Source organism: Penaeus monodon, chromosome 42 (genome assembly GCF_015228065.2).
Source record: "Penaeus monodon isolate SGIC_2016 chromosome 42, NSTDA_Pmon_1, whole genome shotgun sequence".
In the NCBI taxonomy this organism is placed as follows: domain Eukaryota; kingdom Metazoa; phylum Arthropoda; class Malacostraca; order Decapoda; family Penaeidae; genus Penaeus; species Penaeus monodon.
This window is the reverse complement of record NC_051427.1, coordinates 9428477-9437063: the sequence shown is the minus strand read 5'-3', so window position 1 is coordinate 9437063 and position 8587 is coordinate 9428477.

The window sequence follows — 8587 nt, the reverse complement described above, 5'->3', positions numbered from 1 at the left end:
AGAGAGATATATCTAGTATATATATAATAAAAATATAGATATAGAATTATATAATATATATTGTATATATATATATATATAAATAAATATTAGATATAGATATAAATTAATATATCTAATATATACATATATATTATATATATATAATATATATATATATATATAAATATATAATATATATTAAGGAAATATTATACATATATCAAGGTTGTTAGTCTTTTGTCCAAAATTGCCAAAGGACATATGTGTTGACACAACTTGATGTGTTATTCATTGCATAATGCTATGCTCTCTCTCGCAAAATGGTGACTGCGATGGAGCCATAGTTAGGAAAGTAGTTGAATTATTTGCCTAACTAATTCCTTGTGTACTTATGTTTGTCTTACACTCAAATTCTACCCATTTGTATTCAAACAAAAAATTTAATTAAAGTCCAACATACAGAGAGCTAACAGGCTAGGTAATAAATATATTATTTTTTGTTGCACTAATACCTAAACCGAGATCCATTGGGAATGACGTCTTCAGTTACGTATGATATGCCCTTGTAATACTATTAATTGTTTCAGCTGGTTTCTCTCTTCCCTGCCAGGTTAGCAACAGTAACACTTAAAAAAATAAACAGAAAGACTTTGATTCCTGATACAAGTTTGAGAACAAAGACTGCGGGATTTCAAAAAAGTTCTTATTTTTGCTTGTTTCAGCATTAAATCGGCCTATTCCCCCCCTAAGTTGAGGTCTTCTCATCACTAATTTCCGTCAATCATCTCTATAATGGATAAACCAAGACAATGATGAAAAACGCTTAAAATAACATGAGAAGCAAAATAACTAAATTTTTTTACCTGTGGTCTCCAGATTTTTTCAATCTCACAATCATCCCAGATGTCAACAAAAAGAGGTAATGGGCTTAAAAATATTTACTCGTAAAGCATATCGGGGGAAAAAAACAAAACATTGCTTGTTAATTGTAAAAGAAATAAAGAGCTTGAATGAATTAGTAAAATATATGAAGAGTTGATGATTTTGAATCATTGCATGTGTATTTGAAACCACCCCCCCCCCCCCCACCACACACACACCACACACACACACACACAAACAACACACACACACACACAACACACACCACACACACACACACACCCACACCCACACCCCACACACACACACACACACACATAGATATATAGTTATATTATATATATTATTTATACATATATATAATATAATATAATGATATACATACATCTATCCACTAGATACTATATATATAGATATATATATATATATATATATAATTATATATATATGTATATATATATATATATACATATTATTTATTAATGCCTATAATTATATATATGATATAAGTATATTATATAGATATACGATATATATGATAGTATTTTTTACATATATTTATACATACTATATACATATATATATATATATATAAGATATCTATATATTATATAGTATATACATATATATATATATATCTATATATATAAATGTGTGTGTGATTTTGTAATTTAATGACCTTACCTAACATTCAAAAATATTATATTACAATTAGAACATGCGATTTTTTTTCGCAGTTTCAATCCATAAAAGTATTAGTTGATACCAATTATCTTTGATTAAGATATTGGTAAAGATTTAGCGATGAAGAAATGTCTGGGCGGATACATACAACACACACGGTGGATGTCCAAATCACTCAACTGACTATGTGGGTAAAAAAAAAGGACAAAGAAAAAAACAAATTAGATTTATAAAAAAGTTATGAATAGCACTCAAATTGAGGAGGGAGTTTATGGTAGAAGGAGACGCAACACGTTAAACACCTGGGGCAGGAGAGGACCAGCTGAAGGGAAGGCAACGGGAGGTCAGGTTCAAGTCGAAGGGTTCAGGCGGTTTTGGGAAGGTGCACTGCATAAGGGAGTATTCTTGAGGATGCGAGGAGACAGTCTGCAGGAGAAAAAAAATAACCGAAGAGGTTGGAAATAGCAGATGTTTACAAGGAGGACTTTACAGTCTGCGGGCATGGACATAATCGGAAGGAAAAAACAATGCGGGACGTGTTGCATACGTGCGGCTCTGTGACCGACACAGCTAAAGAAATGCAGGCAAAGGGACACATACAGTGACAGAATCCATAGGTCTTGTAATTTGCCGCCCAAAATAAAGGCCATCCACATCTCCGCTAGACTCAACTGTCAAAACTCCTCGTAAATGATGAAACTGTAGGAGAGAAAACTGAGAGTTTCACATAATCGGATAAAAATTCATAACGCCTTCAGGTGATGTAGAGTGAGATCGATATTAGAATTGGCAGAAGTCTGGTGTAAAGGACTTTCAGTCCCTCCGTATTCATTTGTGGAAACCATTCGCAATGTACCCCTCAGAACCAAAAATTAGAGAGTTTACGGTGAAACATTACGTTCTATCCTGCTATATGCTTGTGGAGATGGCCTCTCCCGTTGCAAGTCATCAGACGCCTTGATGCCTCGACCATCGATATCTGAGTGCTGTCTCTCAAATTCGTTAACAAGATACGTTTACAAACTTGAGGTGAGAGGAGATCCCATCAGGTATACACAAATCGGTGGACATACTGAAGATTTGCAGGCTGGCAAATGTGGGGCCATGTCCTCAAGTTGCTTAGATATAGTAAAAACAGCCTCCCTTATCATCCCTGCCAGGTGCTTCGGTGTACGTCCCCGAGCCGGCAAATTGAGGGCCTAGGTGGATCCAGGATTTTGCTAGTGATGGGGCAGCCTGGGGAAATGTCCTCATTCATGGAGGGCCAACTCGAATCAGATTGCAGGTATTTAATATCTCTTCCCCTACTATTACGTTTCTGTTGTGCCTGTGTCCCACTGATAGGAAAAAAAAGAGAGGAGTTGGTGTTGTGTCCGTGGATACAGTTATATTTATTTGAGGGACGACTTTAATGTGGACTAACACCTGTCTCAGGCAAAGTATGCTATCCCAGGAGCAAAAGGGAATCCATATACGCCCACCTTCGAGGTAGAGGGAGGAGGGTTAGGACCAGGTTGCGAAGAATGGTATCCAGGGAAAACATAAAAAAGCCCCTCTTCTTGCCATCGGATGGATTGGTCAGCTGTGGAGTATTTCCTTTCGCTGATCTCCACCCCAACAGACTGCTGGAATCCTCCTTGATAGGGGTAGCTGTGCTTTATTTCAACTGAACAGCGGTTTTCCTGTTCCTACATCTTTAGACCGTACGCCTGAGCCCGACCTTTCATTTCTGTCACCTGTCTTCCCTGCCCCTGCTTTAAACGTGTTGCTTTCTACTCTCTCCCACCTATACTCCTTCCTCTCCTTTTCCTCTTCGGAACCTGAGATGAAAGTCTGTAAGATTGCGGAAAGGAGTTTGTCTCACTTTCAATAAATTTGTTTGTGCATTATGTGTTTTTCTGTCATACATACATACACACAGTGAATGAAAGAGAGAGAGAGAGAGAGAGTGAGGAGAGAGGGAGAGTCCAGAGGGAGAGAGAGAGAGAGAGAGAGGAGATGTAGAGGAGAGAGGAGATGAGGAGAGAGACGAGAGAGAGTAGAATATTAACATAACCACAACACATCCACTCAGATAAGCCATTGGAGTTCACATCAATCTTTCAAATTGATTTTCAATGCACATTCACCGTTATCGCAGGTGAACCTTTTTTTTACACAAAACATCTTTACACTACCCCCTTCCCTCCCCCTCTATCACCCCTCTCTCACCCTCCCCCTCACAAGTGTTTCGTTCTTTATGCAATAAATCTAGAAATAGGCAAGAGAGAGAGTGGAATATTATATATGTTATCGTTGTGTGTGTGTGTGTGGTGGTGTGTGTGTGGTGTGTGTGTGTGTCGTGTGTGGTGGTGTGTCGTGCGTGCGTGGCGTGCGTGCGTGCGTGCGTGCGTGTGTGTGTTTGTGTGTGTGTGTTTGTGTGGTTGTGTGGTGTGTGTGTGGTGTGTTGTGCGTTGTGTGTGGTGTGTGGTGTGTTGGGAGAGAGATAGATAGATAGCTACATAACAGAGAAAATAGATAGATAGATATGAGAGAGAGAAGAAAAAAGAGAGAAAGTAACATACCCATTCTCAGTAAAATTTTGCTTTACCATTTTCTGAGTCGATATTATGGCTTAGATCAATTTTTTCCTGATTCAGTGATGATTGCAGAGTTAGATTATGATTAATTTGATTAATCGCTATAGCCTAGTTAATTTTAAATCACAAAAACAATATGCAATCACACACACATAAACGCATACACACACACACACACACACACCCACACACACACACACGCACACATAATTAAATCACACACACATACACACACGTCACACACACATTAACACATACACACACGTCACACACACACACACACACACACACACACACACACACACAAACACACATAAACACACACACGACGCCTCCTTAGCAGCTGGGTTGTTTTATGATGTAAAACACTGGTCATGTGATGATATTGCTAATGACGACTGATGACTGATAAGGATAATGATAACAGTAGTAGGATTTGTTGTTATGGCAGTAGTAGTAGTAGTAGTTATGTAGTGGTAGTTACAGTTGTAGTTGTTGTAGTAGTAGTGGCAGAAGTAGCAGTTATATTAAATAATGATGATATAATGATGATGATGATAGTAATAATAATAATAATAATAATAATAATAATAATAATAATAATAATAATAATAATAATAATAATAATAATAATCCCGGAGACCATGAAGTTACCGGGTTGGGAGTCCTGGGGGGGCTTAGTTGTATCATGGGAGGGGGGGACTCTTTAGCTTCGAATAGGGCAACCTCCCTAGGATGGTATCACCGATTAAAATACTGGTGGTTGTGAAACATTACCCCACAACTCTTTTATGAGGTAATGCCAAATCAAAATAAACCCAGACAACGGCTTTCCGTTCCGTGAATAGGGCTGGAATTTATTGTGAAAGGTCCCTCGTCACGGCAGGGTTCTCCGGTTCGAAAGCGGAGACCGGTCGTATCTACTAACTGTGCGACCAAAGTGGAAATAAAGAAGTAAATACAGTTAGTAGTTATGGAATGTTTTTACAGAAGTAAACCATTTGATGAACAAATGGGGAAACCAACAGAGGATTTACAGGCAAAGAATGTCAGAGAAATGGAGGAACAGAGGAGGGTTTGAGTCGACTGAGCAAACGTATGTGACCAGGCCAGAGCCATCAGAAAGAACACGGTTGGCTTTCAGAAACTTGAGTTGGAAATGATAAAAGAAGTGTTATAGAGTGGAGGATGAAGAGAAGTAATAATGATGAGGAGAATGGTAGAGAGGAGATAGATAACGAAAACTTTGTGGGATGGCAATGTGAGAAAATTTGGTGGATGATGTAATGTGAGGAAAAATGATCAGCAAAATGGAGGTTTTGTTGTCGAAGATGATGTGGTTAGAGAATATCTTGTCTGAAAGTCAAAGGGTTAATTTGTGAGGAATCTAAAGAAAAAATCATGTTGAAAAGAAAAACAGCAGAAGGAATATCCCTTTTAAAAAGGTTATAAAGAACAACTGGAAGAGAGAAATGATAGAGTAAATCAATAAAGAAATACTGAAATTGACTTAAGGGCAGCAACTGTATGGGTTGCAGAAACAGCTAGGGTTAAGATGATGGAATATTTAGAGCTAAGAAAGGATCCTTGTGGAAAACGCCGCTTGGAGGATGATATCAAAGAAATAAGGAAAGATGTAAAACTTTACTAGAGAGAGACTTAAGAGGTGAAAACTCAGCCACAAGACAAATAAAAATTGCAGAGACGAAAGAGAAATATCGGGTGAATAAGGGAAAGGTATTAAAACTTTGGTTGAAGAATTGAAACAAAGAATGATTGCCACGTGCAAAATAAGAGATACGATCAAAGGATAACCAGTTCAGACAAAATCCGAACATTTAGTGTTGACCAGAATTAGTTTTGTTTACAAGATTGAATGGATAACGCTAGAAACTAACGATCAGGTACCAGATGCTGAGGAGAAGTAGAAGGTTTTGGGGTGAATATTGCGACAGTGAGAAGACAATAAACAAAGGTGAAGAATGTGGCTGAGTTAAAGGAATGAACTTAAAGGGAGGGACACTCACAGGGGAAGGGGTCACTATAAGTATTGAATGTCAGAAAACAAGATAAGAAAAATGCCAAAACTGGAGGTCCCAGGCAAAGATGGTGTCCAGGGATATTGGATCCCCCCCAAACTGACCAGCATGCACGACAGAATTGACTGTATCAACTAATAAAGATTTTTATGGGAACGGAATACCCTTCCAAATGGTTAAACACATGAACGGACAGTGTTGTGCGAGGATCCAGGAAAGGGGAATTACGGTGAGAAACTACAGGCCGATAAACATTCCTCCCACTGATGTGGAAAACTGGATGACAGGAATCATAGCTGATCAAATGTACGATCACCTAGACAGAGAAACAGATACTACCTGGATGAAAACAAAAAAGGTGCAGGCGAAGAGTCGGGTACAAAGATCAGTTATTGATTGACAAAACAAATCCTGAAGATTGCAGGAACAGGGCACCACATAATCTGGTATGGCATGGATAACTATTAAGAAAGTTATGACTCGTTCCCCATAGTTGGATTAGGGGAGTGCATGGAAATGTTTGGAATAGGCTGGTAACGTGAAGAGTTTTGCAAAGAAAGGATTGGTGCGTGGAAGTTGTCCTTAACTGCAATGGAGAAGGGGGAAATCGGGAGGTGGATGTTAAAAAGAGGATATTCCAGGGGAATAGTTTGTCACCAAGTTATTTGTCTTGAGCATGATACCATTATGTCATACGCAGAAAAGGTAAATATATGTATGGAGTGGGGGAAAGGAGGTTATAAACTAAGCACCTACTCTTTACGGATGATTTAAAAACTATATCCTAAGCGTGAAGAACCAGATCAGACTCCCAATACAGGACTACTCACATTTTTAGTACTGATATAGGCATGGCATTTGGGAATCAAGAATGTGGGGTTCTAGTCCTAAAAAAAGGGAAGATTGGAGATGTGAGGGCATAGGAATTACCGAATGAATGAGAAATAAAAGAAGTTGAACAAGAAGGATATTCTTAGCTGGGTATTGTATGGAATCGATAAGGTGAAGGAGGAAGAAATGAAAAGAAAAAACCTGAAGGAGTATAAGCGACGGCTGAGGTTAATTCTAAAGTTTCACAAGTTGAATGGAAGAAACAAAGGGTAACTTGCAATTAATACTGGGCAGTTAGCAAATATCAGATATGCGAAGCAGGGAATAATAAGGCGGATAGAGAGGTTGAAAACTGAAAGTATCGACAGAAAGACCAGAAAACACCTGGAAAATGCATGGTGCCATGCAACCCCACGAGGATGTAGACAGACTAATATGGAAAAGGAAGGAGGAGGTCGTGGCTTATCAGTGTGGGAACAAATGTGTAAAAGGAGGAAGAAAACACAGCTATAGGTTTTTTATGTGGCCAAATCTCAGAAGAGTGTTGATAAAGGAGGTGTGTGTGCATACAGGAAACCATACAGACAGAGGAAACAATGGAGAAAGAAGAATTCAAAAGGAAAAAGGCAGAAGAGCTCAAACAAAAATGGAACAGGAAAAGGCAATGCATGGGGCAATTCGTTAGAGGATGCCAGATTAAAGGTAGACAGGGTTAAATCTTGGGAATGGCTGTCAAGGAGTGATTTGAAGGTTGAAACGGAAGCACTCCTATGTGCTGCACAAGAGCAAGCAATAAGGGACCAACTACGTGAAGCATTATATAGTAAAGAGCAAACGACAGTCCACTGTGTTAGAATGGTGTGGGTAAACGAGGTGAAAGCCAATACAACATATTGTTTCAGAGTGCGAGAAATTAGCCCAGAAAGAGTACAAAAGACGTCACGATAACGTGGCACAAAGAAAGTACACTGGGATTTGTGTAGGAAACATGGGCTTGAGCATTCAGATAAGTGGTATGAAACACCCCCAGAGAGTGTTGTTGAGAACGAGGCCGTGAAAATTCTGTGGGATATCAATGTACAATGTGAAACGTCATTCAGGCAAGAAGACCAGATGTTATAGTAATTCATAAGGAAAAGAAAGAGGCTCTAATAGTTGATATTGCCGTACCTGCAGATACGAGGATTGCAGAAAAAGAATTAGAGAAGGTAGAAAAGTAACCAAGATCTGAAAAAAGGGAAATAAAAAGGTTGTGGGAACTGCGATGTGCAAAAGTTGTTCCAGTAATGATTGGTGCCCTCGGAAGCGTTGCAAAAGATCTTGAATGTTGGATTGAAAATATGGACATTGGGCCTGAGGTTGGAGTACTGCAGAAGACTGCTTATTGGGGACGGCAAGAATACTGAGAAAAAAGTGCTAGAACTTTAAAGGAGAAGGGACAAAATGTTAGCCTTTAGTCATTTGCTATGACTCGCCTAACAGGAAAAACACGGCAATAAGAACAGCCAGGCAGAAATGTTAAAATCCCATAATAATAATAATAGATAGTAATTAAACAAAAAAAATAAAAAAATAAAATAAAAATAACAA